Source organism: Hippocampus bargibanti, linkage group LG06 (assembly GCF_051943395.1).
Source record: "Hippocampus bargibanti isolate YZ-2025 linkage group LG06, ASM5194339v1, whole genome shotgun sequence".
Lineage (NCBI taxonomy): Eukaryota > Metazoa > Chordata > Actinopteri > Syngnathiformes > Syngnathidae > Hippocampus > Hippocampus bargibanti.
The window spans coordinates 15,263,890-15,285,411 of NC_142739.1; the positions used below are offsets into that span (position 1 = coordinate 15,263,890).

The 21,522-nt window shown below is 48.1% G+C and overlaps 1 pseudogene; it reads left to right on the plus strand.

The window, feature by feature from the left end:
* The window catches only part of LOC148896594 (uncharacterized), a 147,351-nt pseudogene extending 145,390 nt beyond the window's left edge, over positions 1–1,961 (plus strand).
* The last annotated feature ends 19,561 nt before the right edge of the window (positions 1,962–21,522 follow it).

The window sequence follows — 21,522 nt, forward strand, 5'->3', positions numbered from 1 at the left end:
ATTTTTTTCCTATTTGGCCTCCAGAAAAAAAAAAAAAAATCATTTTACAAGTCAAAGGTCGGTTCTCGATCATTATCTGTTCCTATTTTAATCAAAGTAATCAATGTATGTTGTTTATAATCGTGATTGAACAATACAAACACGCCTGCTCACAATAGAACTCTAAAGGAGTTGGTCACAATGCGACGCGACACAAGAAAGTGACGTATGAGGAAGTGGAGGGGAGTCCGGTGGTACATTCAGGTGCACTCAGTTTGGCGCTCTATTTGGTCCCAGACCCGTTTTCTCTTGTAAACCTTCCTGTCAAAGAGTGAACGGAATAATGGCGAAAAGGTTAGGTAAGAGAAAAATTGATTCAGAATGCAGGGTATTTAACATGCAGTGGACAAACGATTATTTTTATGTTCAATGCAAAGAAAAGGCTGTTTGTCTCATCTGTCAAGAGGCGGTGGCGGTATTCAAAGAATACAATCTTCGCCGACACTATGAATCCCATTACGAAGACAAGTACGATAGCTTGCAAGGCCAAATACGAGCAGACAAACTCTCAAAGCGAAAAGTGGACTACTATCTCAGCAGAATACATTGGTACGCCAAGCTCAGCTGAAGAAGGCATCCGTTCGGGCCAGCTTTCGGGTTGCTAAGCTGATAGCAAGCAGCGGTAAGCCTTTCACGGACGGAGAGTTTGTTAAGAAATGTATGGATGCTGTTGCGGAGGAATTTTGTCCCGAGAAGAAAGATTCATATACTGCCGTAGGTCTGTGCCGTCATCGGTGCGCACCGCAGCTTTAATGTCTTTCAATTCCTTGATCTCCTTGATGTGCGTCTCACCCTGATGCACATCACACGCTTGAAAATGGTATAAAAGCAGCTGTCGTGGGACAGAGAGAATCAGACTCATCTCGGACTCAGACCCAGACAGACACACAGCTCGCAGAGACCTGCTCAGCATCGCACGGAGTTTCACAGCGCGATTTGCTCGACTCCACGCCACGATCAAGCTCTACGCGTCACCTGCCTGGGAGATCTGACAACGAACCTACTTACAAATAAAGAGAACCATCGAACTCTTTATTGGCGAGCTAGCCAGGAGGATTTTTTTTCTCTACCCCTCCTCAGCCCAATCACCTCTCCGAATGGAAAGAGACCAGATTTCCACCGTCTCCCTCAAACCCCCCCCCCCCCCCCCCCCCCCCCCCCCCCCCCCGGCACAACGACATGGAGCTCTGGTTCCAAGTGGTTGACTCCCAATTCGTCAACCGTGGCATCACCCAGGAGACCACCAAATTCCATTATGCGATCGCTGCCCTCACTCCAGAGTTGGCTGGCCGTGTGCGGCGAGTCATGTTCGATCCTTCGGCTGAAAATCCTTACTCTGCCCTGAAACAGGAAATCCTGAGGCAGACCACCCTCACGGAACACCAGAGGTACGCAGCCTTTAGGCATGACGTCGAGCTGGGGGACAGCCGGCCCTCCCAGCTCCTGCAACGCCTCGAGACGGTGGCGGACAACAGCCTCAAGGATCAGACATTCCTGCGGCATGTCTTCATAGAGAAGCTGCCCCCGATGATCCAAGCAGTCCTGGCAACCACACCACCCGACTCCACCTTGCAGGAGTTGGCCGCCCTCGGCGACAAAGTTGCGGAGGGGTACGCGGGGCAGCCTACCATTTCTGCCGTGCAGCGTCCTCCGACGCCAGGGCCCTTGACTGAGCATCAGCTCTCCAACTGCTCGTTGACGAGATGTGTGCCCTGCGAACGGAAATCCGGGAACGCAGCCACAGTCGAGAGCGCCTCCGTAGTCGCGGACGCCGCCCCATTCGAGAGCGCAGCCCATGCCGCAGCCGGAACCCATCCAGCACGGACCCCGACCTGTGCTGGTACCACCAATATTGGGGCGACCGTGACAAACGATGCAGCGAGCCGTGCAAGAAGTCGGGAAATGGCCCAGTCAGGGAGTGAACACGGCTTCCCACTTGCCTGGCGCCTCCACAACCAGCCACATCATTTATGTCCGCGACCGCACATCGAGAAGACGATTCATGGTGGACTCGGCTGCTGACATCAGCGTTCTGCCACCTTCTCCTGCGGAGCGCCGGAACCCCGAGGCTGGAGTGTCCCTGCAAGCTGCCAACCGCACCACAATTAAGACGTATGGCCAACGGTTTCTCAACCTCGACTTGGGCCTACGTCGCTCCTTCCCTTTTATCTTCACCATTGCCGATGTTCCTCACCCCATCCTTGGCGCGAACTTCCTGCACAAGTTTGATCTGTCCGTTAACATCCGCAGGAAGAGGTTGACTGATGAGACGACCGGCCTGTCCGTGCACGGTAGGACGGGCAACCCTGCGCTTCTTCATCTCTCGCATGTACCATCTCCTTCATCTTCTCCATTTCTCACGCTCCTTCGACGATTCCCCGACCTGACCAACCCCAGTCGGATGACCCTACCTGCTCCCGACGTTGTTCACCACATTGTGACCACTGGTCCCGCGAAGTTTCAACGTTTTCGCCGCCTTGCCCCGGCAAAACAATGGATTGCTGAAGCCGAATTCAACCACATGCTTCAGCTTGGCATTATCCGTCCATCGGACAGCAAATGGGCCTCCCTGCTGCACATGGTCTCCAAGGCGAAGGCAGGCGACTGGCGTCCCTGCGGTGACTTCCGAGCACTGAATTTCGTCACAGTTCCTGACCGCTATCCTCTTCCTCACATCCATGACTGTGTGTCCTTCCTCCACGGAGAGTCTTCTCCACCATCGATCTGGTAAGAGCCTACCACCAGATCCCTGTCGCGAAAGAGGATGTTTCGAAGACGGCCGTCACCACACCATTTGGCTCGTTTGAGTTCCTCCGCATGCCATTTGGCCTCCGGAACGCCGCTCAGACTTTTCAACGCTTCATCGACTCTGTCCTGCGCGGTCTTGACTTCTGCTGTGCCTACATCGATGACATCCTCATCGCCAACAACTCCCAAGACGAGCACCTGCAGCACCTGGAAACGGTCTTCAAGCGTCTGGACGAGCACGGCCTGGTCGTCAACTCCGACAAGTGTGTTTTTGGCCAACCCAAGGTCAAGTTCCTCGGTCACCTAGTTGATGGCAAAGGAGTACGCCCTCTACCCGGCAAGGTGCAGGCCATCCGTGATTTTCCCACACCCGAGACGGTAACCCAATTACAACAATTCCTCGGGATGGTAAACTTCTACCGACGTTTCATCCCAAACTGTGCCGAGGTTGCCCTGCCACTAAACTCGCTGACTGGCAACAGGAAGAGGCACGTTCCCATCGACCTCTCCTCCGAGCAATTGAAGGCTTTTCAACGGCTGAAGGATCTCGTTGCCGATGCAACACTCCGAGCTCACCCAAGCCCCGATGGTCAGTTGTCTCTCATGGTTGACGCCTCCACAGTTGCAATCGGTGCGGTTCTCCACGACGGCCCCAATGGTGTCTCACGACCCATCGCCTTCTTCTCCAAGGCCCTCCAGCCGGCCGAACGCCGATACTCCACCTTTGGCCGGGAACTTCTTGGTGTCTACCTCAGCGTGAAGCACTTCCGGCACTTCATCGAGGGTGGACGCGTCATCATCTATACCGACCACAAGCCACTCCTCTCCGCCATCCCCTCGGCATCGACGAAGTACCTGGAGCGAGAAGTTCGGCATTTGGACTACCTCTCGCAATTTGACCTTGAGTTTCGCCACGTCCAGGGGGGTCAGAACGAGGTCGCAGACGCCCTTTCTCGAGTTGAGATCAACGCGATCCAGTTTCCCGACGGTCTTGACTACGATGAGATGGCAGCAGCCCAGGTACGAGAAGGTCTGGCCGACCATGCCAACGACTCCAACATCATCGCTGTCCCTCTCCATAACTCTGGCTGCACAATCCTGTGCGTCCAGTCCGACGGCATCCCTCGACCACTGGTTCCTGACTCCTTCCGGCGAAAGGTGTTCGACTCTTTGCACAGTCTCTCTCATCCTGGAATTCGTGGCACGACCAAGATTCTGGCAAAAAGGTTTTCCTGGAGGGGGACTGCAATGAGACGTGCGAGACTGGGTGTGCGGCTGTATACGATGCCAACGCTCAAAGGTTCAGCGCCATACGAAGTCACCCGTGGGAATTTTTGACACGCCGCACGCCCGGTGCAGTCACGTCCACATAGATCTTGTCGGACCCCTTCCCCCCTCCCGTGGCTTTCGGTACTTGTTGACTTGCGTTGACCGCTTCACCCGATGGTGCGAAGTCCTTCCCTTGTCCGACTGCGGGTCCGAAGCTGTTGTCGGTGCCTTCCTCCAACATTGGGTCGCCCGCTTTGGGTCACCGAAGACCATCACCACCGATCGTGGAGCCCAGTTCGAGTCTGCACTATTTGGCAAGCTGTGCAATTTTCTGGGATGTGAACGAAACCGGACGACTGCCTACCACCCAGCTGCGAACGGCATGGTGGAACGCCTCCATCGCCAACTGAAGGCCTTCCTAATGTCTGTCGACAATGCCGAACACTGGGTGGATAACCTGCCTCTGGTGTTGCTGGGCATCCGTTCCACGCTAAAGCCCGACATCAACTCGACTCCAGTGGAGCTGGTATATGGCACCAGTTTACGCCTGCCTGGTGAGCTGCTCAACCCGACCGACCCTACAACTGCTGACGTCAATGATCTGCTCACCTGCCTCCGGCAGTTTGCGCTGGCTCTGCAGCCCCAATCACCACGGACATCGTACCAGCCGACGCACGTGGATCCCGCACTCCTAACATGTACGCATGCCTTCCTGCGGTGTGATCGGGTGCGTAAGCCCCTCCAACCCCCTTATGATGGCCCGTATCCCGTCCTCTCCCGCGGTGAGAAGAAGTTCCGGATTCAAATCAACGGCCGCGAGGATACAGTCTCCATCAACCGACTCAAACCAGCAGTCGTAGAGCACACGTTACCGTGCTCCCGAACACCGACGTCGGCCACCCCACCAACAACGCCCCCCATGTCTGGTGATCGACCTTCTTTGTGCCTGGCCTCTCCGTGTGGCCGAACGACCCGGAGCGGCAGACGTGTGCACTTCCCAGAACGTCTCACCTCCTACCGGCACTTCTGAGCGCGTCCAGCTCGTTTTTTTCCTGCGTCGCCTTCCCCGACTTCAGATCCAGGAGGGGAGCCCTGTGGCGTCACCGGACTCAGACCCAGACAGCCACACAGCTCGCAGAGACCTGCTCAGCATCGCACGGAGTTTCACAGAGAACCATCGAACTCTTTAGGTCTATCGGCGAGTACAATCACCAGATGCGGTGAAGAAATCGGTATGAATGTATATGCCCAGCTGCAGCAGAAGACGAGAAGACGAAAGAATTTTACTTTTTTTCATTAGCACTGGATGAGAGCACGGACGTGCAAAACACAGCACAACTGTTCATTTTTATTTGTGGAGTTAGCGTAAACTTTGAGATATGCGAGGAGCTGGCAGCCCTCCAAAGTCTCAAAGGGACTACAACGGGAAAGGATATGTTTGACCAAGTGTACCAAACCATGGAGAAGTTGGACCTAAGTTACAGAACTGTGATGGTCTGAAAGACGCATTCAAGCCCAACAGTCTCATTGACTTCTATGCCGCCCTCCCAAACGACACATATCCAAACATCAAAAAATGAAAATTTCCACAGTTTTTGGCAGCACGTATATCTGCGAGAAAAGCTTTTCTCGCATGAAACTGCTGAAATCTCCGATGAGATCAAGATTGACAGAAGAACATTTGCATCAGTGCTTGACACTGGCTGTAACTAGAATGGAACCTGATATTCAACTTCTCACCAGCCAGATGCAGACCCACAGTTCACACGAATGAACATACATAGGTAAGCTTACTTTTCTGACTTGAATGAGTCATTCTGAGCATAAACAAATGTACGATAATAAAATGTACTGGGATAAAATCCATCTTTACAGCCATACTGGTAGTGAAATGTGTAGGTGCTGTATCACTTAGTTCACTTTCTCAACCTGCTTCCTTTGTGGTTTTCACAGAGAAGTTGATGAGAGAGAGCTGCAAACAGCGGTGAAGAACCCAGAGAGAGTTATTTAGTTATTATTTATTTTATAAATAGTGTTATTTATTTCCTGTTTTCTTTCTGTGAATAACTCAGCGAGGGTTATTTAGTTATTATTTATTTCATTAATAGTGTTATTATTTTTTTCCTGACTTTTATTCTGTAAAGAACCTGGAAAAGCTTATTTGGTTATGTGTGGCTTTCTGGAAAACAATACATTTTTCAAGCTCCCCTACGTTCGTCACACTTTTTCTGTTACAAACTGACAAAGGCCCCCCATCACAGAAGGGAAAGGTTATGTGGACCTCACAGGAAAAAGTTTGGGGACCCCTGCTCTACGGGAAAGGAAGCAATCTAAGATTTATTTTACCTCCAATTTCCAATTTGAGAAACCCCTGCTGCTGGAAGGAAGTCACTCTTTGAAAGGTCTGATCGAGTCGATCAGCAGTTAAAATAAATATTTCTCAAAAAAAATTTGTGAAGACAATAACAGGAATGTTTGTGTTTTGTACACTTGGGGACAACAATCACTTTTGGCACTAACATATTTCTATCTGAGAATAAGACAATGAGGTGTGTCATTGCATTTTAAATCTTAGTAATTAATTCTTTCTTTATTGGATTAAATTATTATGGTGTAGTCGAGTGTATTTTTTCTGATTGCTTAATGTACACCTGTGGCGGGCACTAGGACCAGGCATCTCACCCAGCAGGTGCACAGGAGGGGGCGTGTTTATGTTAAGTATATTTCACTGCATTTTCTATCTTGGCACCAGATCCACTTGTTAGCCGTTGGAATAAACATATGTCTACATTCAGTAGTATGTGCTCCTTCCTCAATGGCTACACTGGTGACCCCGACGTTTGAAATGTTCCTGTCTACTGACGAAGAGATCCTCGGCCATGTCCTCACGACCAAGGCTCCAACTCGCAGCCGCTGCCTCAGCAGCGAGACTGCCCGAGTTCTGGCACAGCGATCCGGCTTCGTTGTCCCAGCATGTGGACCTACAAGGCATTTCGGCTCATCAGATGAGCCAAAATATTAACCGTTCGTGGCGTCTCTCAACGAGCAGACTACTCGTCGTGTGCTGCCACTCTTACGCACCACTCCACAGAGCGAGAAATATGCGGCGCTCAAACACGTGCTGCTCAGACGGTTCACGTTATCGGCCTCTGACGGAGCAGACAGGGTTCTTTCCCTTCCCGGACTCGGCGACGGAACAGCAGTGGATCTGATGGACAAAATGCAGTCGCTGTTAAGTTTGGATGAAGGCGGATTTCTTTTCCTCCACACATTCCTCCGCCAGCTACCACCCTCAGTGGGCGCCGGCTAGCTAACTCGACGTGCCTAGCCACCGGCTACTATCGAGGTTTGGCGGAAGAAGCGGCTCGAGTGCTTCTGGTGACACGACGGTTCGCCGTGCAAAGCGTGACGGCCGAACCCCTCGGTCAAGTGGCATCGAGCATCGATCCGACCGTCGTGGTATCGCAGAAGCGGCGCGGGAGGCCATCTGCTTTTTCCATCAGCGGTTTGACGCCAAGGCTCGATGCTGCGTACCACCCTGCTCCTACGAGGCTCCGAGAAACTCCAACGGCGGCACCCAATAGCAGCCGTGGGCGCCGGCAACAAAAGCGAGCTGCTTTTCATAACGGACTCCTCGTCAGGTCGACGTTTTCTTGTGGACAGCGGATCACAAGTCAGCCTGCTGACGCCCACCGCCGCGGACAAGACGGCAGGTGGATGCGGGCCTCCCTGTACGCTGCTAATGGCTCGCCCATCGCCAACTTTGGCTCCAGGTCGGTGACTGTGTGCTTCCACGGACAGTTATTCAAGTGGAACTTTAATGTTGCCTCAATCACAGTTCCGATAATCGGCACAGATTTTTTATGTGCTCACGGACTACATGTGGACATTGCTAACCATCGTTTGATTGACGCCATCTAATTCACGACTTTCCCGTGTGAGGCTGGAGGGCTCGGAGCGTTAACACACGCAAATTATTTAACGTCAGGTAACATTTACGAATGTCTGCTGACCGATTTTCCGTCGTTAACTACTACCGCCTTTTCCAATTCCGATGCTAAACATGGGGTACAGCATTTCATTCCCACGATTGGCCCGCCAGTTTTGAGTGTCTTTCCCCCACTCAGGTCTCACCCAGGGCCCCTGCCCAAATAACTTCACCTGCACCTCCGAATGAAGGACTGCGTAGTCGTTGTGGCAGGCTGGTCAAGCCCCCAGCAAAGTTTTCACCTTGACATTCCTTATGGGTGTTCTGGGGGTGGCTGTGTGGTCGCCACGAGGACCAGGTATCTCACCCAGCAGGTGCACAGGAGCGGGCGTGTTTATGTTAAGTATAATTCACTGCATTTTCTATGTTGGAACCAGATCCACTTGTTAGCCGTTGGAATAAACACACGTCTACATTCAGTCGTGTGTGCTCCTTCCTCAAAGGCTACATACCTCCCAATATGTTTAACATTATACCACTTAAAAAGAGCCCAATTGTAATGTCTTGTTTTCTTTATATGATTTATAATTTTAATAAACATAAAATAATTCACACTTTAGTACATTTTGAGGACATTTTTGTTGCACGGTGAGCAAAGCAAACCAAAAATGTACTACCACATCAGGAAAAAAACGAGTTGAAAAGCCACACTGTGCTATTTTAAACATATTTGCTCCCAAACTGCTCCAATTGAGCTACATACAGTGTTGTATCATAATTATCAACAAATACAAAACTTCTATTAAAAACAAATCCACTTGGCCAAGTGATTGGCCCTGGAATGACTCTATTACCTATTTGATTGAAAATGGCTTTAAGAAACTACGCAAGTGTGGCATTTAGATTAATTTTTGACAATGACAGTCATATTTTCAATTTGTTATGGCTTGCTTGGCATAAAGCAGCAACACGGGCACCAACTTTTTGACACCACTCAGAATGGATTGCAACAATGGTGGCCTACATTCAAGTAAAGCTTCTGCAAAATGTATTAAATGGAAAATAGGATCTTTTAGTCACCATATGTTAATAACAACCAAATAAATCAACCAGAACAAATATGGCATAACAGCCCAACCTCTCTGAGTATGACAAAAGTGCCATGCTCTTTCTGAGACATCCCGTCCACCTCTACTTGGTCATGTATGCAAGTGACGGATCAATAGGCGGATTGGTGCAACGTCTGCTGCGATGCAGACTTTGCATTGGACGGTTCTGTTAAAGAATCAGCTCAGGCAAATGGTGACGCACCGAATTGACCGTTCAATCTCTATCCCAAACAATCTATAGTCATGAGCCATGTGTCGTGACAACATCCTGGATACAAGCGTTCGAAATTTTCTCTGCAGCATGCTCCCCTTAGATCAGTGGTCTCAAACTCGCGGCCCGCGCACCAACTGCGGCCCCCGAAAGAATATTTTGCGGCCCACCTTGATCTGAAAGGTTAATGTTAGTGCTGCCCGCATGATTGATATGAATAAAACTTGTATGTGGAGCTGAACAAACGACGGTGGGGTAAAAGGCTCTGAAGGGTGGCACATCGGTCAGGCTGTCCATTGCTTCTCCAGTGAAATAAAATAATTCATGGAGAAAGACAGGGTGGTTGTTCCTGTGCTAAGTGATCCAAAATGGCTCATTGACTTAGCTTTTCTTGTTGATATCACACTTGAGCTTAATGTACTGAACAAGAAGCGACAAGGCCAGGGGCAACTTGTCAGTGCTGCCTATGACAACGTAAAAGCATTCTACACAAAACTTGTGTTGTGGACGGCCCAGCTCTCTCAGACAAACCTTCTCCATTTCCCAGCATGCAAGGCACTCATGGATGCAGGCACACCATTCAGTGGTGAGATGTATGTTGAAGCCATTTTGGAGTTACAGAGGGAATTTGATCACAGATTTGCAGACTTCAAGACTCACAAAGCCACACTTCAAATTTTGACCCATTCTCTTTTGATGTTCAAGATGCCCCTCCTGTGTTCCAAATGGAGCTCTGTGACCTACAGTGCAACTCTGCACTCAAAGCCAAGTTCAGGGATGTGAATGGAGAAGCAGACGAGCTTAGGCAAAACCCGAGAGAGAGAGAGAGAGAGAGAGAGAGAGAGAGAGAGAGAGAGAGAGAGAGAGAGAGAGAGAGAGAGAGAGAGAGAGAGAGAGAGAGAGAGCAGCAAGAAGTAGAGAGAAGCCATGTTTAGGACAGTTCATGTTCAATATTTGATTTATGGTAAGAAAGTTAAAGGTTAAAGAACTTTAGGCGGGGGACACGGTGACACACAAAGACATAAAACAGTACCTCTCAGACTCACACCTAGGGACAATTTCGAGTGGCCAATCTGCCTGCCACGCATGTTTTTGGAGTGTGGAAGGAAGCCAGTGGACCCGAGGGGGCCCATGTGGGCCCGGGGAGAGCATGCAGGCTCCACACAGGGATGCCGGACCGGGACGTGAACCAGCGACCTCTGCACTGTGAAGCCGGTGTGCTAGCCACTCGACTACCGGGCCGCCCCTTATGATCATTATAATTATTATTATATTATTTATTTATTACTGGTTAATTAATTTTTTTATTCATTTTTCCAGTTAATTCATTTTTTGTATGTTAAAAAGAACGATTTTGAGAACACTGTCCTGATGCGGCCCAGCCTCACCCAAACTCTACCACCAGTGGCCCCTGGGTAAATTGAGTTTGAGACCCCTGCCTTAGACACAAGAACACCCAGAACATCTCCCTGGTGAGCTGTTCTGAGTACGTCCCACTGACAGGAAGCACAAGATATGACCCGGGACATGCTGGAGTGTCTATATCACCTAGCTGGCCTGGGAATGCCTCGGCTCTGCCAGGAAGAGCAAGAAGAAGTGGCTGGAGATAGGGAAGTCTGAGCTTCCCGACTAAAGCTACTGCCCCGGCAACCCGACCCCGGATAAGTTGTGGAAAATGGATGGCTGGATGGATGGGAATTAAATCTACTCTTTGTGATAGGGCTGCTATGGCTAGCATAAAAAAGGAATAGCAGGTGCACCATGAAAGGAAGAAAAGAAGGGGTGTGTGTCTGAGCGTGTGTGTGGGTGTGCGTGTGTGCGTGTGTGTGTGTGTGTGTGTGTGTGTGTGTGTGTGTGTGCATGCTTATATACAGTTACTGATTTTTTTAAGAGCAAACTAGACAAAAAAAATATATATCCAATATTCCTGCATATGTAGTCACAGATGATAAACTTTCCAAACATACAGCATGATCCAGCTCTAGGACTACCACTCAAATATTTCCAAAACATCAACTCGTCATCGACATTGCAACATTTCGATAATAGACACTCCCGTATCCACGGTAACAGAAAGCAAAGGAGGGCCCCCTTACAGATGCTTTTGTTCTTAAGTGCATCCCTTGGAGACTGACACACATGCAACTCTAATCCCCTGCTTGAAGCTTTTTCATTTAAACGACCAATTATGGAGAAAGGAGGACAGAGAGAAATGAAAAACACAGTATAGAAAGGGATGAGGGCCAGGGGGGGCTTGTAAAATCAATGACAGGAGGTACTGTGTGGGACGCTTCATTCAGACCAGAGCAACTGAAAATGTTGTTGCATTATTCTCAGGTCATGCTCACTCAAGTAACACAAACTGTACTCATGTTTAAGACTGTCATATGATCCACAATGTTAAAAACTGCTTACATTTGCATTTAAAGATGCTGGAAGCTTAGTTAAGACAATACAGAATCAGAATTAAAAAACCTTTATTCCTCCCACAATGGGGAAATTTGCAGTCCACAGCAGCAATTTGAAAGGGGATGGGGTGAGGGGGTGAAAAGGTATAAAACAAGATATTCTAAGCATATCAAAATAAAAATGTAGACTGTATACCGTGCAAATGTAAATGTGCAAAACTGTTTCATAAAAAAAAAAACTGAACGTAAGTCTCAAGAAAAGCATATTTGTATATTGCATCAAACCATATTTACAAGTGTCCAATTGTTTTTTTCACATGTGATCATTGAGAATTGCAAAGCCTGACAGCAGTCGGTAGGAACGAGCGGCGGTACCTCTCCTTCTTGCAGTGCGGGTGTAATAGTCTCTGGCTGAAGGAGCTACCCAGTGCTGTCAGGATGGGCAGGAGGGGGTGGGAGTGGCTGTCCATTATAGCTTTTACTTTAGCTAGCGTCCGTCTGTTGCCGACCTCCTCCAGAAAGTCCAGCGAGCAGTCCAGGACTGAACTGGCCCTCTTGACAAGGCGCTCCAGTCTTTACCTGTCCCGGGTGGTGATGCTCTATAATATAATATGTTTTAATAACAAACTGCAGCTCTGTCCTAAATGTGGATGGAAATAGTGTATTTTACTCAATCATCTCATCTCATCTCATTTTCCGTACCCCTTATTCCTCATTAGGGTCGCAGGGGTTGCTGGAGCCTATCTCAGCTGTCTTCGGGCACGAGGCGGGGGACACCCTGAATTGGTTGCCAGCCAATCGCAGGGCACACAAAGACATACAACAGTCACTCTCACACTCACACCTAGGGACAATTTGGAGTGGTCAATCTGCCTGCCATGCATGTTTTTGGAGTGTGGGAGGAAACCGGAGGACCTGGAGAAAACCCACGCAGTTCCGGGGAGAACAAACTCCACACAGGGAGGCCGGACCGGGACGCGAACCGGCGACCTCTGCACTGTTAAGCCGGTGTGCTAACCACTCGGCTACCGGGCCGCCCTTACTCAATCACATTGCTCATAAAATAGAGTTATCTGGATAAACACAATGACATATTAAAGTTCATCTATGTGGGCTTTATTGCGGTTTTCTTTGCCTTATCCGAGTGACTATTTTTTCACGCTGATTATTGAAGGTATATTAAAAATTCATCTACAGTAATAGTTACAGAAAGTAACTGCAATAAACTCTAAAACTCAGCCATACATTATGTAGTCGAATCACAATACAACACTAATAAAAAAAATACTTCTATTACTTTTACACAGAATAGTTTAAGACAAGACTGCAGTCACCATGTTTTGATTGCATTTAAATACAACATTCTTAAGAAATGAGATTGATGCAGGATAGAAGTTTATTTTTAACTTTCCGCAAAGACTGTAGATGCCACATCTTAATTTCTGCACAGTTCTAACTATTGACAGCTTTTCTCTGACAAAATGACCACTTCCATTGGAGCGTCACAATTTTGTCCCCTCCGGTCAGTTGAATATGAAATACTGTGCAAGTCAGAGATTCCTGCTCTGGCAAGATTCATTCGTGCTATGGCAAGATGACAAATAATCAATAAAGTGAAGCATGGACATCATAGTCAAGGATAAGGTTTTTCAGATAGATAGCTTCGGCCTACATGTCATTTATCTGAGATATGGCAAGGGCAACTTAAGCCAAAACAATGCGGACATGATTGACACCACTGTAATGCATTTTGGTTAACTCAAGACTTTTTTTTAACCTATAAAGAAAAAAAGTGAAGGCATTTCAAAACAAATGGCCAAAACACTGATTAGGTGAAACAATACAAACATAAATAAAGATAATTACAGTTATACCTCGGCTTACGAACACTTTAGCTTACGAATTGTTCGCCTTACGAACATTAAATTCGTGAGAATATAATCTTTGCATACAAACTAGTTTTCGGCAAATGAACCAAACCACACGAAGTGCCATGGTGGCTAGCAGACTAGTTTTCCACACCCCTTTTTAGTGCAGACGTGGTTTAACATCAAGGGCAAAAAGTTTCTCGACCCCTGCTCTACAATTTTGAACCTAATAACTAAATCCAATAATTCTTCCTGTCAATTACATCCCATCCCAACAGTTCTGGTCAAATCCTGCTTGCCATCTCTCCTTCCATTCTTTTCAGCCATTATTCACTCCTCGCTGTCCTCAGGAATCGTCCCTGTCCCCCTCAAAATGGCGGCTGTCACACCAATTCTTAAAAAGCCTGGATCTGATCCCAATGACTTCAAGAACCTTCGCCCCATTTGTCACCTTCCTTTTATTTCCAAAATCCTAGAAAAAGTTGTGTACTCTCAGCTAGACTCTTACCTCTCCCAGAATGATCTCTACGAACCATTCAAATCTGGTTTCCGTCCCCACCACAGTACAGAGTCAGCTCTCTTAAAAGTCACGAATGATCTTCTTTTGGCAGTTGACGCCGGTTTACTCTCCATCCTCTTCCTTCTTTACCTCAGTAAAGCTTTTGACACCATTTCTCATCCCATCCTTCTTGACAGACTTTCCTCCATAGGGATCACCGACACGCCCCTACACTGGTTCCACTCTTATCTCTCTGGCCGCTCTCAGTTCATCCAAATTAACTCCTTCACTTCACAGTTCTCTCCTGTATCTTCTGGTGTGCCCCAAGGCTCTGTCCTGGCACCGCGGTCCTCTACCATCTTCCCCTTGGCAATATTCTACGCAAATTCGTTATACAATTTCATTGATTTGCAGACGACACCCAGCTCTATCTCTCCAGCAAACCCGTCAACTCTCTTCCACATTCTTCCCTTTCACTCTGCCTCTCTGAAATTAAATCCCGGTTTACCCATAACTTCCTCAAACTTAACAGCGAAAAAACTGATATTCCCAAGATGGCGCCTGAGTAGGCAGCCATCAGCAAGTGCTCTCATGAGCCTTGCTTTTTTGTTGTTTTTGTCTTGTTTTTGTCTTGTTATTGTGTTTTCTATGTTGTGTTGTTGTGCGTCACGTGGAATGGATACAGATTGTTTTTCAGCATTTTTGGCCACGACAATCATCAAGAAGGAGACTGTGCTGGGCGGTTGCGCCTTTCGGCTGCATGACTATGCCCGTACTGTTTGTGAATGGGAGGGATGTGGGAGCCATTTGACTATCATCGCTGGACAGCTCTGGGGCCATTGTGCTTTTTTTGCGCCTGTAATGGGCAGCATCTTCACAGCCCCGCTTTGTTCAGCGGAAAGGTCGGTGCTGTTGGACAGTCTGCGGGAGGATGGATGCATGGCTGGAGGAGCCCGCGATAAGAAGAAAAGAGCGTCAGCGCAGAGCGCCGATGCCTATGTGAAACTGTCGCGGCTTGGAATTGAAGCGGATTTATGTGGGACGGGAGATGCGAGACAATGTCTTTTCGTCAATGGATGCTACAGCTGCGTGTTTGCTTTCTACATTTAGCTTGTAGTAGACATACAAATTCCACCATGACGTCCCTGATCCACTGCTGACATGGATGCTTTGATCCTCTCCTCTTTCATCTAGAACTGCTTCATGTCATTACAAAGAGGGTCCTGAAGAATGAATGACTCTGTGTCTTTGTGTTGTCATATTTGTTATTTTTGTTTTTTTTCCCCAAGATGGCGGCGCGTGAACACGCAGCGGCTCCCCTCTACCGGCAAATTGGCATTTTCATGTTTATTATGTTTGTTAAAGTCATTATAAGTGCCTTGCATGCTGGGTCCGAGAGGACAGTAATTTCATATGTGCTGTATGTCATGCATATTAGCATATTTGACAATAAAGCTGACATTGAGTTTTTACTTTGACTTTGGTACCAAATCCACCTTGAGCAAACCTAACAGTTTCTCTCTCGCTATTGACAATTCGACCGTTTCTCCCTCCCATCAGGTCAAAAGCCGAGATGTCATCCTTGACAGCACACTATCTTTCCACTCCCATATAAATATCTTCAACCAATCTGCGTACTTCCACCTTCGCAATATCAATCATCTTCGCCCATCTCTCACCCCTCAGACCACTGCTATCCTTGTTCGTCGTCTTGTCACGTCCCGGATTGACTATTGCAATTCACTTCTTTTTGGTGCTCCTCAGAAACTTCTCCACAAACTTCAACTTGTCCAGAATTCTTCAGCCCGGATCATCACCAGAACCTCATCCTTTCACCACATCACCCCCGTTCCCCAAGAGCTCCACTGGCTCCCGGTCAAATATAGAATCAACTTTAAAATTCTTCTTTATACATTTAAAGCTATCCATAACCTTGCCCCCCATACCGATCTGACCTTCAAATTTTTATTCCCTCTCGGTCCCTCAGATCCTCTTCCTCCCTCCACCTGTGTGCCCCCCGCCGCCCATCTCAGCACGATGGGTGACAGAGCCTTCAGCTGGTCTGCCCCCAAACTCTGGAACGCACTTCCTCCCAACATTCGTAACATCGATTCTCTTCCCATCTCAAAACCCAACTATTTAAAATTTCATTTTCTGTGTAGCTCTCTCTCTCTTGTTTCTATTCATAATGATATTTTAATTATTGCATTCTATTTGTGATTGTATTTTATTTATTATGGTACCTATGCTTCTCTGTGACTGTAAAGTGTCCTTGAGAGCATTGAAAGGCGCTTAAAATGTAATTTATTATTATTATTATTATTATTATTATTATTATTATTATTATTATTATATGGGACCGAAAAAGCACCACAGGCTAGTGTTAAGCCGAAGAGGACTCAAAAGAAAATAACGGTCGAGCAGAAGGAGATCATGGAAAAACACGAACGAGGTGTGCGTTTGTGTGACTTAGCTGTCCCAGTACCATTACGCTAAGTTGAGCATTGCTACCATCCATTGACAACTAGCATCACAAAGGTAAATAAAATGACTTTATTATATAGTCGTTTATTTCTTTAATTACAATCCAAGAGCACATTTATTATACACAAAAGAAAGTATATTTTGTGTAGTTTTAAAGGACAAGCGATGCCTCCGGACAAGTTGTGTACATAATTTGTAAAATCACTTCAAATGCCTTCTACTGAGCGTATTTTACAAATAATCCACCGCCTATAGCTATAATTTACATTTTAAGACTCGCACTGAATATTCAGGAAATCTTGTTTTCGAGTTAGTGACGACGCCCCTGAACGAGAAAGCGAAACACAATGCAATTTGGGTACGTTGTTTGGTCTTAAAACATTGTGTTGATGGCGAAATTAGAAGGAAAATACATAAATAATGCGATGGTGGAGATGCTACATTGGAGCCCAGACACTTCAAAATGATACAGAAGGACTTCTTTAATCGATTGCAAATATTTATGCTTTCTTCTTCAGAACTATTTGAATCATATTCATAACTGGATGAGTACAATAAAGCATCTCCGAATTTAAGCCATTGTTTTGATTCTAGAGCAAGGCAAGACGTCCTCGCGTGAAGTCATGAACAAGGGGGCGGGACCTTCTGAAACTCGCCATTTCCGAGGTCATTTTGGGACACTTTAAGTCATTTTTATTAGTGTTTTGCATTTCACTAAAAATATCAGCCTCCCTGTTTTGGGTATTTTTAAATGCTATAAAACATTTTTCTGATGTCAGTTAGGAGACAAAAAAATGGTGTCACGTGTCCTTTAAGGCTTATTTAGTAGAAAATTATCGTTTATGCGGACCTGGGAACGGATTACTATCATTTTTAATGGTTTCTTATCGGAAATAAATGTTTGGCAGACAAACTTTTCACTTCACTTCAGTGCGTGCGTGCGTGCGTGCGTGCATCACAAGCTGCAAGTGCAGATTGTTGACCGCTAATATTGTGTATGTGCCTCGAATGGGATCACCACCTTATCGTGGTGAGGCACTTTGCGCGTCTCCATGACCCCGAGAGCTATGTCGGCTGAAGTCTTGTACTCCTGGCAGGGTCACCCAAGCCGAACAGGTCGGAGGGTAGAGGCCAGACAAAGAGTGATCCCAAATCCGCACCCGGGGGTAGGCGTAGGCGGAGTCCAACAGATCGGACCACCGGCAGCCCCTTGCAACCGCACTCACCTGAAGGTCGTCTTGAGTCCACACTCTTGCCACTGGAATACAGCGGGTGCGGCCAAGTATGTGGGGGAAGGAATTGCGCGCCCCGTCCCTCACACTAAATCCACTAGTAGCGCAGGTTCCAGCTTCCACCATATAAGTCCACTGGCGATAGGATAAAGTGACGGGGGCAGGTCATGGATGTGACTGGAAGCTTCTAGCTTGATTCCTACACAGGGGCGGTACAGGATTGATGGTCGTTGCGAAGATGGGATGGAGCAACATTATCCTTCGGCAGTATCCTGTGCGTCTGAGCAGCCCTATTCAGGGTCCGCACTGCTCACCCCTTATAGGGGAAGGGTCTAGAAAAGGTGACCTAAACATTGCTTGTTCCACCACACCTGGGTGGCCCACCGCAGCCACCAAGGCATCCCCCCTCTGCGGTCGAAAACGAAATATAAATAAATTAATGACTATGAACCTGGCTTCCTGGAATGTTCGCACCCTCCTCGATGCTCGAGACGGGATGGAGAGACCTCGAAGACGAACTGCCCTCATCGCACATGAGCTCAGGAGGTACAACATCGATATTGGCGCACTCAGTGAGACTCGGTTCTCAGGCGAGGATTCACTCACAGAAGTTGGTGAGGGCTACACCTTCTTCTGGAAGGGTCTCCCAGAGAATGAGCGAAGACTCCATGGAGTTGGCTTTGCTGTGAAAAGCAGCTTACTCAGTAAAATCCCTGAGTCCCCCTAAGGCATCAGTGAACGGCTTATGACCTGGCGTATTCCCCTGGTAAAAGGTCGCTTCGCAACTTTAATCAGCGCCTATGCTCCCACCTTGGATGCTGACGATAACACCAAAGATGCCTTCTACGAGTCCCTGGATGCTACCATATCCAAAATCCCTGCCTCTGATAAACTTGTTCTTATGGGTGACTTCAATGCCCGAGTAGGTACTGATGCCAGGCTCTGGAAACAAGTAATCGGAAGACACGGGACGGGGAAAATAAACAGCAATTGCCTCCGACTCCTCACTCTGTGCTCTGAGCATCAGTTGATTGTAACTAACACCATATTTCAACTGAAAAAGAAATACATCACATCATGGATGCACCCCAGGTCCAAACATTGGCACTTACTGGACTACATCATCACAAGGCAACGAGACCAAAATGACGTCTGCATCACACGGGCCATGCGTGGGGCTGAATGCTGGACTGATCATCGACTGATCAAGTCCAGGCTCAAGCTGAGAATTCGACCTCCTCCCCAAAGGCGTCTTAACACCAGGGCCCTGGAGTCCCCAGAGTGTGCAGCCAGCTACCGCAACAAGCTGGCAGAGGGATTTGCCAGCCTGGACAAGGACACCAGTAACGGTGACCTTGATATTGAAAGCAGGTGGAAAAAATTGAGGACAACAATTCATCAAGCTGCCTCTGAGACCATCGGCTTCACTCAGAAACGTCATCAAGACTGGTTCGATAACAGCTCAGCTGCCATACAGGAGCTTCTGGAAGCCAAGCGCAAAGCCCATACCACACTTCTCTCCAACCCTCATTCTCCACTTCTCCTCTCTCACTACAAGGCCATCCGTGGTGAAACACAGAAACAGCTGAGGATGATGGAGAACAAGTGGTGGCTCAGCAAGGCCCGAGAAATCCAGAGGCATGCAGACAACAACAACACCCACGCATTCTACGATGCTGTAAAATCCCTGCACGGCCCACGAAGACAACACATTGTCCCAGTTAAATCTGCAGACGGTTCTGTACTACTGAAGGACAAACAGCTAATACTTGAGCGCTGGGCAGAGCACTTTGACTCCCTGCTCAACCAAGTAAACCCTTCAGACACATCTGTCCTTGACTCCCTCCCAGAGCTTCCATCAGTTCCCTCCCTTGATGAACCTTCTCAGTTCACAGAGGTCCTCTCTGCAATCCGGAGCCTTAAAAACAACAAAAGCCCTGGCCCTGATGGACTTCCAGCTGAGGTCTTCAAGAGCGGCGGTTACCTCCTGACACGGAAGCTTTACCACCTCATCTGCAACATCTGGCAAAACGGGAAACTTCCTCAGGAATGGAAAGACAGCAACATTGTTACCATTTATAAAAGGAAGGGGGACAAGTCAGTCTGCGGCAACAGCCGTGGCATCTCCCTACTTTCTGTTGCTGACAAGATTCTTGCAAAAGTAATGCTGTTCCGTCTTACATCGCACATTACCGAAGACATCCTCCCAGAGACACAATGCGGTTTCAGGAAGGATCGAAGCACTCTGGACGTGATCTTCGCTGCGCGCCAAGTTCAGGAGAAATGCAAGGAACAAAACAAGAACCTCTATATCACCTTCATCGACCTTACAAAGGCATTTGACACAGTTAACCGTGACATTCTCTGGACCATACTGCAGAAATTTGGCGTTCCCTCCAAATTTCTCGGCATCCTAAAACAGTTCCACAGCGGCATGCAAGCAACTGTACTTGTTGGTGGCCAGCAATCTTCCCCGTTCCCTGTGGAAGTCGGGGTGAAGCAGGGCTGTGTACTGGCCCCTGCTATATTCAACCTGTTCCTGATGGCAGCTACGCTCCTCTTCCATAAGTCCATCCAGGAAGGTGGCGGCGTACAAATCCAATTCCGCCTGGATGGTAGCCTGTTCAACATCAGACGCCTACAGGCCAAGACCAAGACCCTGATCAGCAACATCCACGAGCTACAGTATGCAGATGATTGTGCTCTGCTGGCCCACAGCCCAGCTGCCATGCAAAAGTCGCAGTCTACCAAGCAGTGTGTGTGTCCACGCTGCTATATGGCGCAGAAGCCTGGACCATCTATCGACGCCATGTGAGACGCCTTGATGCATTCCACATCAGGTGCCTCCAACGAATCCTTTGCATCACCTGGCAGGATCGTGTCCCACACACCGACATCCTTCAACGCACCGCCTCCACCAGTATCGAGGCTATACTGGCAAAGAGGCAAGTCCGGTGGGTTGGACATGTCATGCGGATGCCTAGCTGCCGCTTGCCTCGGCAGGTGCTTTATGGACAACTCCTGTCAGCGAATAGGAAGCCTGGTGGTCCTAAGCTGCGATACAAAGACCAGCTTAAACAGACTCTAAAGAAATGCAACATCAAGCCCAGCGATCTGGAGTCTGCTGCAGCTAACAGGCCACTGTGGCGTTCCTTATGCCACAAAGGGGTGACACAACTTGAAAACAAACGCACCCAGAGGAGGATCGTGCGGCGAGACCAAAGACACCTCTGTGCTGCTTCAGTACCGCCTCGCCAGCCCGGTCCTGGCCTCACATGTTGAATGTGGCAGGATTTGTGGCTCCAGAATCGGGCTTCATAGTCACCTACAGTGGCATCGACGCCAGCGCCGATAACCACTGTCCAATACCCCACAAAGCAATGGAAGCGATGTCATCTTCGACTTCGATGGACTGCCAAGAGAGAGTGCGTGTGTGCGCGTGTGCGAGTGTGCGTACGGGCATGCGTGCGTGCGTCACAAGCTGCAAGTGCAGATTGTTGACCGCTAACAACTTCAGGTGAAGCAGGTCTCTCGGTGAAAGTTGAACTGCTTTGTTTTTGTTTTGTATGTATGTATGTATGTATGTATGTATGTATGTATGTATGTATGTATGTATGTATGTATGTATGTATGTGTGTGTGTGTGTGTGTGTGTGTGTGTGTGTGTGTGTGTGTGTGTGTGTGTGTGTGTGTGTATGTATGTATGTATGTATGTATGTATGTATGTA